We start from the raw sequence: 17293 nt of genomic DNA, 5'->3' as shown, positions 1-17293 counted from the left end.
GCCATTGACTATGATCTGGCAGTATGATGGACAACTTTGTATGTCAATGTTAGGATTTTGAATTTGATCCGTTGTGCCACCGGAAGCCAGTGGAGGGATTGGCAGAGGGGGGTGGCGGAAACGGAGCGGTTGGTGAGGTGAATGAGTCTGGCTGCCGTGTTCAGGATCAACTGAAGCGGGGATAGCCAGCGGCGAGGCAGGCCGGTGAGGAGGGAGTTGCAGTAATCGAGTCGTGATATGATGATGGAGTGGCTGAGCTGTTTAGTGGTTTCTGGGGTTAGGAACGTGCGGATTTTGGCGATGTTGCGGAGGTGGAGTCTGCATGAGTTTGTTATCAGCTCGAACAGAAAATGGAATGATTGTTTCAAAGTTGAATAGTTTCATATGATTTCTAATAGTGTGTACTAGGCTTTCTCTGACCTGGTGACCACTGAAAGTGAAAATTTTGCAGTGGCCACTGGAAGATGAATAGATGGAAAATCTTCCAATGGGGACACTTAATTCAATGGCAGCTAAGAGGGTAAGATGAATAGATAGGAAAACTTCCAATTTATTCCAATTGCAATTGTCCAAGAGGAGAATTGTTTTTTTATTTTGGAGAGGTTTTCTTTTACTTCCTGTTGTGTCTCTGTCACGGGATCTAGAGGAAAATGTTTCCTATAAGGCACATACATGGCTTGGTAATGCTGACTTGTGCCCTAATGTTCCATGTGAAGTGTGATTATAAATGATAGGCCTACTTGAAAACATTAAAGGAGGGCTGCATTCTTTTCTAGAAAGGATTCAACATCAGGCAGGATTGGAGCCTTCTTCATGACTGTCTGTGATGAGTAAAACACGTCTCCCTTGGGGTGCTCCGCGCTGGATCTGTATCGAACTCTCTGAACTTGTACAGAGCTTATGACAGCCACACGCTTGAATAGGCTCCAAGAGTTTTCACATAACTAGACAGAAGCGTGTTCCCTTTGCAGTCTAGATTCACTCTCCCGCTAGAAGAGGCTACTGCACAGGCGGGAGCAGAGCTGGATGGAAAACAAAGCCTCAAAAAGGAGAAAATTTCTGTTTTCACCTCAAATGTAAAATCTTAATGAGACAGCCTGTTTGTAATTAAAGCAAGACGCTGAGGTTAGCCGATTCTGCTGAAAGCATTGTAGAAAATCTCCTCGGAGTGGTGTGCTCAGAAAACAGAGCCAGTTTCATGGCCGACTCGTCAGCATTCTCCTCTTCTAGTCCTAATTGACAATTCATTGTTGAGTTGTTGCTGGGTGTTTCTGCTCTATCTGCAGCATTCTCTATTTGTATCTTCCCGAATGGATTGCCCTGTACTGTACAGGAGGCTACCAGAAAAAGTCAGTCAGCCACTATAGTTAATGCAGTATAAACATTCCTGCTATTCACTCTTTACTAAAATCTTCCACAGTCTCTGCCACCTATTTCCCAGTCCTCTACATTCTACACCATCCATCATTCACTGTTATCCCCAATCCTACACATCCTTCATCATCAACTCCCTAGTCCAATCATCCACCATTTCCTCGCCCTAAACCTCCACACCCTCGTCCATTCACCTCTTACTCCAATCCTCCACATCCTCTGCTGTCCACTCCTTACCCCAATCTTCCACAGTCTCCACCATTCACTCCTTACGCAAATCTTCCACACCCTCTGCCATCTACTCCTTACCTCAGTCCTCTATAGTCTATACTATTCATCACCCACTCCTATACATCAATGGTCTTCAAACTGTGGCCCGGGGGCCGGATATGGCCCTTTGTTTGCCTTTATCCAGCCCTTGGCATACTATTTCTCCCATCAATACAAAGCACTATTTCTCCCACTGACACCGACAACAGGGCATAATTCCTTCCACTGACACCGATGGCAGGGCACTCTTCTTCCCACTGATACCAATTATGGGGCACTATTCCATCATACCAACAATGGTGCAATATTCCTCTTATGAATACCAATGATGAGGGATTGTTTACTCCCAGGGCATTTTCTATTTTCATTGGCCACAGTCCGGCCCCCTCCGAGTCTGAAGGACAGCAAACTGGCCCTTTGTTTAGAAAGTTTGGAGACCCCTGCTATACATCCTTGATTCCTTACTCCAATCCTCCACCACCTCCTCACTCAAACCTCTACACCCTCTTCCATTCAACTCTTACTCCAATCCTCCACACCCTCCACTGTTCACTCCTTACCCCAATCTTCCAAAGCCTCCACCATTCACTCCTTACCCAAATTTTCCACACCCTATGCCATTCATCACCCACTCTTATCCCTAATCCTGTACACTATTGACTCCTTACTCCAATCCTCCACCATCTCCTCAACCAAACGTCTTCCATTCTATTCTTATTCCAGTCTTCCACACCCTCCAACATTCATTTGTTACCTCTTTCCCCCACACCCTCCATCATTCGCTACTTACTCATCATTACCCATCATTCAGACTTTACACCAATCCTTTACACCCTGCACCAATCATTCCTTATCCCTATTCTAGACACCCTTCACCATTCACTCCTTATCCCAATCCTCCGCCATTTACATCATACCCTAATTTTACACACTCTTTCCAGTGCAATCCTTATCCCAATCCTCCACACCCTCCCCAGTTCACTCCTTTTGCCTTCCATCATCCACGTCTTCTGCTATCCACTCCTTATTCTAATCCTCCACACTCTCTTCTATGACTCCTTACCTCAAAACTCCACAATTCACTCCTAACTCTAATTCCCCACACTTTCCTCCATTCACACCTTATCCCAATCCTCCACAACTTCTTCCATCCACTCATTACCCCAGTTCTCTATACCCACCTTACCCCAATCCTCCAAACCCTCCACCATTAGCTCTTTACATAAATTCTTCACATCCTCCAGCATTTACACTTTATCCCGATCCTACCCATCCTCTTCCATTTACTCCTTATACCCAATCTTCCAAGCCAATCTTCCACTAATCATTCCCTACCCCAATCCTCCGCTCCCTTTGACAATTTCTTCCTACCCCAATCCACAACACCCTCCACCAAATACTCTGTATCCTAATCCTTAGAACCCTTATTTTAACTCTATTTGTAATTTAGCACATAGGAAAGGGTCAGGAACCTCAGGGACCCACATTTAAGTTGTGTACCTGGTTTAGCTGTTTTGCAGAGTGACTAGACTGTTGATGGTCAGGTGTCATCTTTTGCCTCCTTCCTTTGTTATCTGCACAAATCATTTCTGACAAGATTTCCTGACACCAAGAGAAAAAAGGTGACGGAGAGGGAGCTCCAGCACACAGCCTGTAATTGAAAACCTCAGTTCTGTTCCTTATTGCTGTGTAAAGGGGGGCGGGTGGGTGTCCCTTGCCTCCAGTGTCAAGTCTCAGAGCTCTTCTCACAGAGCTTTGAAGAGTGTAACTTCAGCTCCCTGCCTTCTGCTTTCTGAATGCTCAGACGAGCTCTATAAATTCTGCACTTTGAACAGCTGAATAGAATAGGAAAGAGGACTGGAGATAAACAGGTAAAATTTATGTAGGAGGATTTGTTTAATCTCTGTATGCCACCTGAGGTTAGTCACCTCATTGGGTTTATGTAAGGGTTTACAACCACTTAAATTTTTGCATAGACTTTACCTATATTGTGGCCACTTCCTCAATTCTCCATTATGCGCTATTGTATTGGAATACTTTAGCCCCTCCCCCCTTAAATCACTTGCTAAATCCAATCCACTCAAAGTCAGGCCTTGCCTTTCCACACCACCACCATAGGTCTCCTTCCCCCCCCCCCACATAGTCTCAGACTCACTGGCAATGTTCCCAGGTTTCCCGGCATGGCAGGCAATGGAGGTGGGGGTGCTCCTTAGCACTGCCCTAGGTGGCTTGGGAAGAATAACGGCTGTGATGATTCTTCTTATTATAAACTTCAAGTGATTGATATTTCCTCTTTCTTTGCCAATGCAATTGCCAAGCAATGCCTGGTAGTTTTGTATTTCCGCTACAGATACTAATTTAAAGCAATCTGCAGCTTCATTTAGACCTTCACTATAAATTCTGTGAGTAAATTGCTCTTCTGTCTTAATGTGATTAGAATTGAATTCTGTTTAGCACCTGCCACGTTTGATACAAGCATTTCCCGTATTTTAATACATTAGCCTCTGTTATTTCTTTTTAACACTTGATGTGTGTAGAACGCGGTAACTTGCTGAGAGCGAACCTGTGGGGAAAGCGAACGACAAAAGTGGAAATCCTTAGTGGAGACCTGACAGCCTGAGCCATCAAAACTCACTGTTTGTTCTAAGATCAGTCACCACCGCCCGCAGCTTCCCCTAAGAGATCCCACTTCTGTGCCTTGGAGGATAGGAGCACCTTTCCCCAACCTGGGGGGGGAGCATACTACTCAGGGTACCCAATCCTAATGGTATTGGTTAGAACTAACTTCCCTGACAGAAAAAAAAACGAAAATTAAAAAAAAAAAAAAAATTTTGCTTAGTTTTTGTTGTAAAGTTTTGCAAATAGATATTTTTTTTCATAAATTTAGGCCATGATGTATTCTGCTACATTTTTTCATACATTTGAAATGTGTGAAAGCTTTAGAGTCTACAAACTATGGGATATATATCTGAAAATTGATCAGTTGAGATCCTAAAATGCTGGACACCGGTATGGGGTATGGTAGTGATCAGAACGCTGGTATGGTGGTGATCAGGACATTAGCATGACGTATGGCGGTGATCAGGACGGTGTTATGGAAGTAGCCAGGACGCTGTTATGGGGTATGGGGGTAATCAGGATGCTAGCATAGGGTATGGCAGTGATCATAACGCTGGTATGACGCTGATCAGGGAGATGGTATGGCATATGGCGGTGATCAAGATGCTGGTATGGGGTATGGTGGTGATCAGGGTGCTGGTATAATGTATGGTGATGATAAGGGCACTGGTATGGTGTATGGAGGTGATCAGGACACTGGTATGGTGTATGGAGGTGATCAGGATGCTGGTATGGTGTATGGAGGTGATCAGGATGCTGGTATGGTATATGGAGGTGATTAGGATGCTGGTATGGTATATGGAGGTGATCAGGGCACTGGTATGGTATATTGAGGCGATCAGGGCACTGATATGGCGGTGATCAGGGCACTGGTATGGTGTATGGCGGTGATCAGAGTGCTGGTATGGTGTATGGAGGTGATCAGGACACTGGTATGGTGTATGGAGGTGATAAGGGCGCTGGTATGGTGTATGGAGGTGATCAGGGCACTGGTATGGTGTATGGAGGTGATCAGGGCACTGGTATGGTGTATGGAGGTGATCAGGGCGCTGGTATGATGCATGGAGGTGATCAGGGCACTGGTATGGTGTATGGAGGTGATCAGGGTACTGGTATGGTGTATGGAGGTGATCAGGATGCTGGTATGGTGTATGGAGGTGATCAGGATGCTGGTATGGAGGTGATAAGGGTGCTGGTATGGTGTATGGAGGTGATCAGGGCGCTGGTATGGTGTATGGAGGTGATCAGGGCGCTGGTATGGTGTATGGAGGTGATCAGGGCGTTGGTTTGGTGTATGGCGGTGATCAGGGCGCTGGTATGGTGTATGGAGGTGATCAGGATGCTGGTATGGCATATGGCAGTGATCAGGGTGTTTCTTTGGGGTATGGCGGTGATCAGGATGCTGGTATGGTGTATAGCGGTGATCAGGATGCTGGTATGGTGTATGGCGGTGATCAGGATGCTGGTATGGTGTACTAAATATTCCACAGTCAACTATTAGTGGGATTATAACAAAGTGGAAGCAACTGGGAACAACAGCAACTCAGCCACCAAGTGATAGGCCACGTAAAATGACAGAGCGGGGTCAGCGCAAGCTGAAGTGCACAGTGCACAGAAGTCGCCAACTGTCTGCAGAGTCAATAGCTAAAGACCTCCAAACTTCATGTGGCCTTCAGATCAGCACAACAACAGTGTGTAGAGAGCTTCATGGAATGGGTTTCCATGGCTGAGCAGCTGCATCCAAGCCTTACATCACCAAGTGCAATGCAAAACATTGGATGCCGTGGCGTAAAGCACGCCGCCACTGGACTCGAGAGCAGGGGAGACGTGTTCTCTGGAGTGACCAATCACGCTTCTCTGTCTGGCAATCTGATGGACATGTCTGGGTTGGCGGTTGCCAGGAGAACGGCACTTGCCTGACTGCATTGTGCCAAGTGTAGAGTTTGGTGTTGGGGGGATTATAGTGTGGGGTTGTGTTTCAGGGGTTGGCCCCCTAGTTCCAGTGAAGGGAACTCTTAAAGCGTCAGCATACAAGACATTTTGGACAATTTCATGCTCCCAACTCTGTGTGAAGAGTTTGGGGATGGCCCCTTCCTGTTCCAACATGACTGCGCACCGGTGCACAAAACAAGGTCCGAGTTTTGGGTGGAAGGTATTGACTGGTCTGCACAGAGTCCTGACCTCAACCCAATAGAACACCTTTGGGATGAATTAAGTGTGGAGACTGCAATTCAGGCCTCCTCCCCCGACATCAGTGCCTGACCTCACAAATGTGCTTCTGGAAGAATGGTCAACCTTCCCATAGACACCCTCCTAAACCTTGTGGATGGCCTTCCCAGAAGAGTTGAAGCTGTTATAGCTGCAAGGGTGGAGAAAGAAAGAAAGAAAGAAAGAAAGAAAGAAAGAAAGAAAGAAAGAAAGAAAGAAAGATTAAATTATGGGATGGGTTGATAATTGATGGAATATTAGATAGATAGATAGCATAGATGGAAGAGGAAGGAAGGATGGATAGATAGAAAAATTTATGAATGAGAGATGGATGATCAGATTGTTACAGCAAAGTTCCAGTGACACTAAAAAAATAAAAGTCATCAGCTATAAAAACTGTAGCTGCTGACTTTTAAAAACCAGCCACTCACCTCTCCCTCAATCCCACAGTGTCCCCCCCGCAGCTGGTTCACCGGCTGCCGTGTTCCCGGCTCCGGCATCTTCAGTGTAGGCACCCGGCTGTGACAGCTTGCGGCTTCACAGCCGGGTGCCCACTGCGCATGTGCAAGAGGCGCTGTGCTTTCTGAATGGTCCTGTAGTCTTCTGGGACCTGTCACATGTCCCAGAAGTCTACAGGAAGGGAGGGGGGAGGACGATCATAGAAGAAGTGGGTACCTGTCAGTTTCGGCTCCCCAAAGGTGCCAATCCTTAATGGGGAGCGGGGACCAGTCTTTAAAGCGGAACTTCCCTTTTAGGTGGAGCTCCGCTTATAAACCATCCACTTTATTTGTTCTTCATAGAGGAAAGTTCTTTGTCATGGGATTGCCGCTCGACTTTCTTTCTCCTTGCAAATAAAACTTTACGTTCCCACAGTCTTTCCTTCCTTTAATAAAACACAAATTACAATCCCCTTGGCATTTATTTCTAAATAAAATATGTACAGCTGTAATAAAAAATGCATAAATGTCACTTTCAGTTGCGCACGGAATCTTTTCCCCCCAGCCCTCGGCTGCTGACGAAGCGGGATCGCTCTCACCTGTGCCTCTGCGGATTGACACCGCATTGTTCTGCTAAACAGCGCTGTCTCCTCGAATGTGCCGACATTCTACGGGAGAGACACAATCTTTAGCTGCGTTTCTGTGGACGTCAGCAGTTTGCACAGGGGGAAAGTACAAAAACCCACTGACAGGCCTGACAGGCTGAGAAAGAAAATGCCGAGGAAATTAGGAAGCGGTCTGGGAGTGGAGCAAGCTTGGTTATTGTCAGTGTGAAGAATAAATATATTCCTAATGTACAGCTTCTGCCGGTTACCAGAATTCTCCTGTATATTGCCATGTCTGTTACAGACAGAAGAGCACATGCCGAAAAATTGAGGATTCTGTCACCTAAAGCTGAACCCCAGGCACAAAAACATTTGTTTAAATATATTTCTCTATAGTAGAAAGGATATAAATCCACTTTGCACTAAATGTCTTTGCAAACTCAGATTTTACCTTGTAAAAGTAGCAGTGACATCATCACTTTGCTGTACATAGCCTGAGCAGAGAGCAGAGGTGTGGGAGGGGCCCACAGACTCCATGTACAACAGGCTGCCTGCAGTAAACTACAGGAAGGGGCGGAGACAAGACCAGTAGCCCTGCACAAGGAGAGAGAGCAGCAGTGACCGGTCTGTATTACAGGAAGCTCCTGCACAGAGGCAGAGTTTCACACTGGATTACTGGCCAGATCTGGAAGAAATGCGCACATCACTCCAAGATTCAATAAGAATGCACGTGATGAATGTATTTGCACAATATTTGTAGACCGGTCACTGCAGCTCTCTCTTCTTGTGCAGGGTGACTGGTCTTGTCTCCGCCCCCTCTGTAGTTTTCTGTAGGCAGTCTGTAGTAGGTGGGGTTTTCTGGGCCCCTCCCATACCTCTGCTGTCTGCATAGTCTATGTCAGGGGTACTGAATTAAAACTCATGGAGGTCCGACCAGTAACATTTTCTTCCAACAGAGGTCTGAACCTGTTGGAAGCCCCCTCCTACTTTATATCACAATCCCTATACTTCAGTGTCCTCAGTACCCCCCCCCCCCCCCCATATGTCACGGTCCCCCTCTTTACATCAGTTTCACCTTCACAGTAGTGTTCTCAGGCCTAATGCACATCACTCCCACCCACCCTTTGACAGTACGCCGCCATTATTTTCAGCAGTCCTCAACCCCCCCTTCAAATCATCACCCCAACCCCACACTACTATCCTCTGCCCCTTTCACATCTCTCTCTCACAGTACTGTCCTCTGCCCCTTCACACAACCCCCAGCAGAACTGTGCCCCTTCACATCCCCCCAGCAGAACTGTGACCCTTTACATCCCCCAGCAGAACTGTGCCCCTTCACATACTCCCAGCAGAACTGTGCCCCTTCACACAACCCCCAGCAGAACTGTGCCCCTTCACATCCCCCCAGCAGAACTGTGCCCCTTCACACAACCCCCAGCAGAAGTGTGCCCCTTCACATCCCCCCAGCAGAACTGTGACCCTTTACATCCCCCCAGCAGAACTGTGCCCCTTCACATAACCCCCAGCAGAACTGTGCAACTTCACATCCCCCCAGCAGAACTGTGCCCCTTCACATCCCCCCAGCAGAACTGTGCCCCTTCACACAACCCCCAGCAGAAGTGTGCCCTCTTCACATCCCCCCAGCAGAACTGTGCCCCTTCACATCCCCCCAGCAGAACTGTGCCCCTTCACATAATCCCCAGCAGAACTGTGCCCCTTCACACCCCCCCCCCAGCAGAACTGTGCTCCTTCACATAATCCCCAGCAGAACTGTGCCCCTTCACACAACCCACAGCAGAACTGTGCCCCTTCACATCCCCCCAGCAGAGCTGTGCCCCTTCACATAATCCCCAGCAGAACTGTGCCCCTTCACACGACCCCCAGCAGAACTGTGCCCCTTCACACGACCCCCAGCAGAACTGTGCCCCTTCACACGACCCCCAGCAGAACTGTGCCCCTGCACACGACCCCCAGCAGAACTGTTCCCCTTTACATAATCCCCAGAAGACCTCTGCCGCTTCACATCCCCCCAGCAGAACTGTGCCCCTTCACATCCCCCCCCAGCAGAACTGTGCCCCTTCACATAACCCCCCCGCAGAACTGTGCCCCTTCACATCCCCCCAGCAGAACTGTGCCCCTTCACATAACCCCAGCAGAACTGTGCCCCTCCACATAACCCCAACAGAACTGTGCCCCTTCACATCCCCCCCAGCAGAACTGTGCCCCTTCACATCCCCCCCAGCAGAACTGTGCCCCTTCACATCCCCCCAGCAGAACTGTGCCCCTTCACATCCCCCCCAGCAGAATCGTGCCCCTTCACATCCCCCCAGCAGAACTGTGCCCCTTCACATCCCCCAGCAGAACTGTGCCCCTTCACATAATCCCCAGCAGAATTGTGCCCCTTCACATAACCCCCAGCAGAACTGTGCCCCTTCACATCCCCCCAGCAGAACTGTACCCCTTCACACAACCCCCAACAGAACTGTACCCCTTCACATAACCCCCAGCAGAACTGTGCCCCTTCACACCCCCCAGCAGAACTGTGCCCCTTCACATCCCCCCAGCAGAACTGTGCCCCTTCACACATTCCCCCAGCAGAACTGTGCCCCTTCACACATCCCCCAGCAGAACTGTGCCCCTTCACATCCCCCAGCAGAACTGTGCCCCTTCACATCCCCCCAGCAGAACTGTGCCCCTTCACATAACCCCCAGCAGAACTGTGCCCCTTCACATCCCCCCAGCAGAACTGTGCCCCTTCACATCCCCCCAGCAGAACTGTGCCCCTTCACACCCCCCAGCAGAACTGTGCCCCTTCACATCCCCCCCAGCAGAATCGTGCCCCTTCACATCCCCCCAGCAGAACTGTGCCCCTTCACATCCCCCAGCAGAACTGTGCCCCTTCACATAACCCCCAGCAGAATTGTGCCCCTTCACATAACCCCCAGCAGAACTGTGCCCCTTCACATCCCCCCAGCAGAACTGTGCCCCTTCACACAACCCCCAACAGAACTGTACCCCTTCACATAACCCCCAGCAGAACTGTGCCCCTTCACACCCCCCAGCAGAACTGTGCCCCTTCACATCCCCCCAGCAGAACTGTGCCCCTTCACACATCCCCCAGCAGAACTGTGCCCCTTCACATCCCCCAGCAGAACTGTGCCCCTTCACATCCCCCCAGCAGAACTGTGACCCTTTACATCCCCCCAGCAGAACTGTGCCCCTTCACATAACCCCCAGCAGAACTGTGCAACTTCACATCCCCCCAGCAGAACTGTGCCCCTTCACATCCCCCCAGCAGAACTGTGCCCCTTCACATCCCCCCAGCAGAACTGTGCCCCTTCACACAACCCCCAGCAGAAGTGTGCCCTCTTCACATCCCCCCAGCAGAACTGTGCCCCTTCACATCCCCCCAGCAGAACTGTGCCCCTTCACACAACCCCCAGCAGAACTGTGCCCCTTCACATAATCCCCAGCAGAACTGTGCCCCTTCACACCCCCCCCCCCCAGCAGAACTGTGCCCCTTCACATAATCCCCAGCAGAACTGTGCCCCTTCACATCCCCCCAGCAGAGCTGTGCCCCTTCACACGACCCCCAGCAGAACTGTGCCCCTTCACACGACCCCCAGCAGAACTGTGCCCCTGCACACGACCCCCAGCAGAACTGTTCCCCTTTACATAATCCCCAGAAGACCTCTGCCGCTTCACATCCCCCCAGCAGAACTGTGCCCCTTCACATCCCCCCCCAGCAGAACTGTGCCCCTTCACATCCCCCCCCAGCAGAACTGTGCCCCTTCACATAACCCCCCCGCAGAACTGTGCCCCTTCACATCCCCCCAGCAGAACTGTGCCCCTTCACATTCCCCCAGCAGAACTGTGCCCCTTCACACAACCCCCAGCAGAACTGTGCCCCTTCACATAATCCCCAGCAGAACTGTGCCCCTTCACATAATCCCCAGCAGAACTGTGCCCCTTCACACCCCCCCCCCCCCAGCAGAACTGTGCCCCTTCACATAATCCCCAGCAGAACTGTTCCCCTTCACACAACCCCCAGCAGAACTGTGCCCCTTCACATCCCCCCAGCAGAGCTGTGCCCCTTCACACGACCCCCAGCAGAACTGTGCCCCTTCACACGACCCCCAGCAGAACTGTGCCCCTGCACACGACCCCCAGCAGAACTGTTCCCCTTTACATAATCCCCAGAAGACCTCTGCCGCTTCACATCCCCCTAGCAGAACTGTGCCCCTTCACATCCCCCCCCAGCAGAACTGTGCCCCTTCACATCCCCCCCCCAGCAGAACTGTGCCCCTTCACATAACCCCCCCGCAGAACTGTGCCCCTTCACATCCCCCCAGCAGAACTGTGCCCCTTCACATAACCCCAGCAGAACTGTGCCCCTCCACATAACCCCAACAGAACTGTGCCCCTTCACATCCCCCCCAGCAGAACTGTGCCCCTTCACATCCCCCCCAGCAGAACTGTGCCCCTTCACATCCCCCCAGCAGAACTGTGCCCCTTCACATCCCCCCCAGCAGAATCGTGCCCCTTCACATCCCCCCAGCAGAACTGTGCCCCTTCACATCCCCCAGCAGAACTGTGCCCCTTCACATAACCCCCAGCAGAATTGTGCCCCTTCACATAACCCCCAGCAGAACTGTGCCCCTTCACATCCCCCCAGCAGAACTGTGCCCCTTCACACAACCCCCAACAGAACTGTACCCCTTCACATAACCCCCAGCAGAACTGTGCCCCTTCACACCCCCCAGCAGAACTGTGCCCCTTCACATCCCCCCAGCAGAACTGTGCCCCTTCACACATTCCCCCAGCAGAACTGTGCCCCTTCACACATCCCCCAGCAGAACTGTGCCCCTTCACATCCCCCAGCAGAACTGTGCCCCTTCACATCCCCCCAGCAGAACTGTGCCCCTTCACATAACCCCCAGCAGAACTGTGCCCCTTCACATCCCCCCAGCAGAACTGTGCCCCTTCACATCCCCCCAGCAGAACTGTGCCCCTTCACACCCCCCAGCAGAACTGTGCCCCTTCACATCCCCCCCAGCAGAATCGTGCCCCTTCACATCCCCCCAGCAGAACTGTGCCCCTTCACATCCCCCAGCAGAACTGTGCCCCTTCACATAACCCCCAGCAGAATTGTGCCCCTTCACATAACCCCCAGCAGAACTGTGCCCCTTCACATCCCCCCAGCAGAACTGTGCCCCTTCACACAACCCCCAACAGAACTGTACCCCTTCACATAACCCCCAGCAGAACTGTGCCCCTTCACACCCCCCAGCAGAACTGTGCCCCTTCACATCCCCCCAGCAGAACTGTGCCCCTTCACACATCCCCCAGCAGAATTGTGCCCCTTCACATCCCCCAGCAGAACTGTGCCCCTTCACATCCCCCCAGCAGAACTGTGACCCTTTACATCCCCCCAGCAGAACTGTGCCCCTTCACATAACCCCCAGCAGAACTGTGCAACTTCACATCCCCCCAGCAGAACTGTGCCCCTTCACATCCCCCCAGCAGAACTGTGCCCCTTCACATCCCCCCAGCAGAACTGTGCCCCTTCACACAACCCCCAGCAGAAGTGTGCCCTCTTCACATCCCCCCAGCAGAACTGTGCCCCTTCACATCCCCCCAGCAGAACTGTGCCCCTTCACACAACCCCCAGCAGAACTGTGCCCCTTCACATAATCCCTAGCAGAACTGTGCCCCTTCACACCCCCCCCCCCAGCAGAACTGTGCCCCTTCACATAATCCCCAGCAGAACTGTGCCCCTTCACACAACCCCCAGCAGAACTGTGCCCCTTCACATCCCCCCAGCAGAGCTGTGCCCCTTCACACGACCCCCAGCAGAACTGTGCCCCTTCACACGACCCCCAGCAGAACTGTGCCCCTGCACACGACCCCCAGCAGAACTGTTCCCCTTTACATAATCCCCAGAAGACCTCTGCCGCTTCACATCCCCCCAGCAGAACTGTGCCCCTTCACATCCCCCCCCAGCAGAACTGTGCCCCTTCACATAACCCCCCCGCAGAACTGTGCCCCTTCACATCCCCCCAGCAGAACTGTGCCCCTTCACATAACCCCAGCAGAACTGTGCCCCTCCACATAACCCCAACAGAACTGTGCCCCTTCACATCCCCCCCAGCAGAACTGTGCCCCTTCACATCCCCCCAGCAGAACTGTGCCCCTTCACATCCCCCCCAGCAGAATCGTGCCCCTTCACATCCCCCCAGCAGAACTGTGCCCCTTCACATCCCCCAGCAGAACTGTGCCCCTTCACATAACCCCCAGCAGAATTGTGCCCCTTCACATAACCCCCAGCAGAACTGTGCCCCTTCACATCCCCCCAGCAGAACTGTGCCCCTTCACACAACCCCCAACAGAACTGTACCCCTTCACATAACCCCCAGCAGAACTGTGCCCCTTCACACCCCCCAGCAGAACTGTGCCCCTTCACATCCCCCCAGCAGAACTGTGCCCCTTCACACATTCCCCCAGCAGAACTGTGCCCCTTCACACATCCCCCAGCAGAACTGTGCCCCTTCACATCCCCCAGCAGAACTGTGCCCCTTCACATCCCCCCAGCAGAACTGTGCCCCTTCACATAACCCCCAGCAGAACTGTGCCCCTTCACATCCCCCCAGCAGAACTGTGCCCCTTCACATAACCCCCAGCAGAACTGTGCCCCTTCACATCCCCCCAGCAGAACTGTGCCCCTTCACATCCCCCCAGCAGAACTGTGCCCCTTCACACCCCCCAGCAGAACTGTGCCCCTTCACATCCCCCCCAGCAGAACTGTGCCCCTTCACACAACCCCCAGCAGAACTGTGCCCCTTCACATCCCCCAGCAGAACTGTGCCCCTTCATATAACCCCCAGCAGAACTGTGCCCCTTCACATCCCCCAGCAGAACTGTGCCCCTTCATATAACCCCCAGCAGAACTGTGCCCCTTCACATCCCCCCACAAAGCTGCCCCTCTTTACATCCCCCTCCCCACAGCATTGCCCCTCCCTACTTCTCCCCTAAGCACAGCACAGCATTGAATAGAGCCGAGAGCTGCGGGGTTTACTTTTTGTATAAATCAGCAGGCAGGTGATTGGCTGCTAGTACTGCCCTGCTTCCAATCAGCAGCTGGATAACTTAAAAAGGTAACCCCGGCAGCTCCCATGCTCTCTTCAATGCTGCGCTGTGCTTCCCGCATCCGATCCAGAAATGTGATGACATCTCGTGCTCCCGCGATCTGTTCAATTCTGTGCAGTTATTCCACACTGGCTCCAGAAATGTTCAGTCTCCTGCTGTCCGCTCTGCTGTTATAACAGCGGCAGAGGATAATGGGAAAGAAGCCGCTCCTAAATGGCATGACTGGGTCCGGATGAAACAGTGGCTAGGTCCGCATCCGGACCGCGGTCCGCCATTTAGTGATGCCTGGTCTATGTACGGCACAGTGATGATGTCACTGCTACTTTCACATGTTAATATCTAGGTTTGCAAAGGCATATTTTAAATACAAAATCAATCTACATCCTTTGTGGCTATTGAGGAATTCTTGAATGAAAGTTTTTATTCCCGGAGTTCAACTTTGGTAATAGTACATGGTGTTCTATTGGAGATCCACCAGTGCAGCAAGAAATGTTCTGGCTGGCCATATTCCCCTTTGATCCTTGTATACTTCTCACTGTGCCCCTTCACACGACCCTCAGCAGAACTGTGCCCCTTCACATAATCCCCAGAAGACCTCTGCCGCTTTACATCCCCCCAGCAGAACTGTGCCCCTTCACATAACCCGCAGCAGAACTGTGCCCCTTCACATAATCCCCAGCAGAACTGTGCCCCTTCACATAACCCCCAGCAGAACTGTGCCCCTTCACATAATCCCCAGAAGACCTCTGCCGCTTTACATCCCCCCAGCAGAACTGTGCCCCTTCACACAACCCTCAGCAGAACTGTGCCGCTTCACACAACCCCCAGCAGAACTGTGCCCCTTCACATAACCCCCAGCAGAACTGTGCCCCTTCACACAACCCCCAGCAGAACTGTGCCCCTTCACATAACCCCCAGCAGAACTGTGCCCCCAGCAGAACTGGCATGACCGGGTCTGGATGAAACAGTGGCTAGGTCCGCATCCGGACCGCGGTCTGCCATTTAGTGATGCCTGGTCTATGTACGGCACAGGGATGATGTCACTGCTACTTTCACATGTTAATATCTAGGTTTGCAAAGGCATATCTTAAACACAAAATCAATCTACATCCTTTGTGGCTACTGAGGAATTTTTGAATGAAAGTTTTTATTCCCGGAGTTCAACTTTAGTAATAGTACATGGTGTTCTATTGGAGATCCACCAGTGCAGCAAGAAATGTTCTGTCTGGCCATATTCCCCTTTGATCCTTGTATACTTCTCAATGCTCCTTTGACAACTTTACATCTGATATCTGTAATCTTAATAAATATACTTCATAATTTCATCTGGGTACCCGCAGAACTGAAAGGCTCGTTTTGTCTGCCCGGTCTGGATGATTAATTAAATTGATTAACAGTGTGGATAATGCGGCTGATGTATTGAGCTATGCCCAGTGCTGTTCAAACAGGGAGCTTTATGGGAACACGGCCTTTGAAGAGCGTTATTGAAGAAATCGGTTCGATGAGCAAGCTCATAAATTAAATTAGTTGCAAACCTAAACCATTAGGAAGATGGTAACGAGCCATTAACAAGTGGCAGTAAAACTCCATAATAAAAGGAGGTTTTTTTCAGCATTATAAATCTAACATGAAAAATTCCAGAGGGACTTTTGTTTACTGCCCCCTAGTGGCTGGGCTGGCTAACTGTACCAGGGATCTCCAAGGTTTTCAGTAAGAAGGCCATTTCAGAGAGTTTGCTTGATTTACTTGGGGCTCCTTTTTTTTTTAAATCAGCATGATATGGTTCATAACAGGGAAAGAACTTCATAGAGCAAAGCAAAGAAATTCCAATTTCCCCACTAATTAAAAAGTCCCCATCAGAGTCCCCCTTTACATCAGAGTCCATATCTGAGTCTCCCCTTACATCAGGGTCCACATCAGATTACCCCCTTACCTTAGAGTCTACATCAGAGTCCCCCCTAATATCAGATTCCACGTCAGGGTTCCCCCTTACAACAGGGTACACATCAGAGTCCTCCCTTACATCAGAGCCCCCCCTACATCAGGGTCCCCTTCAGAGTTCATGTCTTACATCAGGATCCGCAACAGATTTCCCCCTTAACTCAGATTCCCCATCAGAGTCCCTCCCTTACTTCAGATCCCTTACATCAAAGTCCCCCCTTACATCAGATCCACACCAGAGTATGCCCTTACATTGGAGTCACCTCTTACATCAGGGTCCCCATCTGATTCCCCTCTTACATCAGAATCGGCATCAGAGTCCCCCCAAATATCTGATTCCACAACAGGTTTCCCCCTCACATCAGGTCCACATCAGAGTCCTCCCTCATATCAGATTCCACATCAAGACTCCCCTTTACATCAGGGTCCCCATCTGATTCCCCCCCAGGGGTGGACTGACCATTTGGGAACTCGGGCACTGCCCGAGGGCCCGGGGTCAGTAGGGGGCCTCATGAGATGCCCCTGGTACCTTTCATAGGTTTTTTTTGGGTGTGGTTTGAGTGTGGGCGAGGACACAGGGGCCCCATGATCCCCTATTGCCCAGGGGCCCCATGAGTTGTCAGTCCGCCCCTGTTCCCCCCCCCTTACATCAGAGTATACATCAGAGTCCACATCAGGGTTCCCCATATATCA

The 17293-nt window shown here is 51.2% G+C and overlaps 1 protein-coding gene across 1 annotated transcript in view; it reads left to right on the top strand.

The window, feature by feature from the left end:
• The window catches only part of DISP3 (dispatched RND transporter family member 3), a 205456-nt gene that overhangs the window by 73270 nt on the left and 114893 nt on the right, over positions 1-17293 (top strand). The window lies entirely within an intron of this gene.

The sequence above is a fragment of the Staurois parvus genome, unplaced genomic scaffold (genome assembly GCF_062004578.1).
Source record: "Staurois parvus isolate SC_StPar_1 unplaced genomic scaffold, SC_StPar_1.0 ptg001066l, whole genome shotgun sequence".
Lineage (NCBI taxonomy): Eukaryota > Metazoa > Chordata > Amphibia > Anura > Ranidae > Staurois > Staurois parvus.
This window is presented reverse-complemented; position numbering and strand designations above follow the sequence as displayed.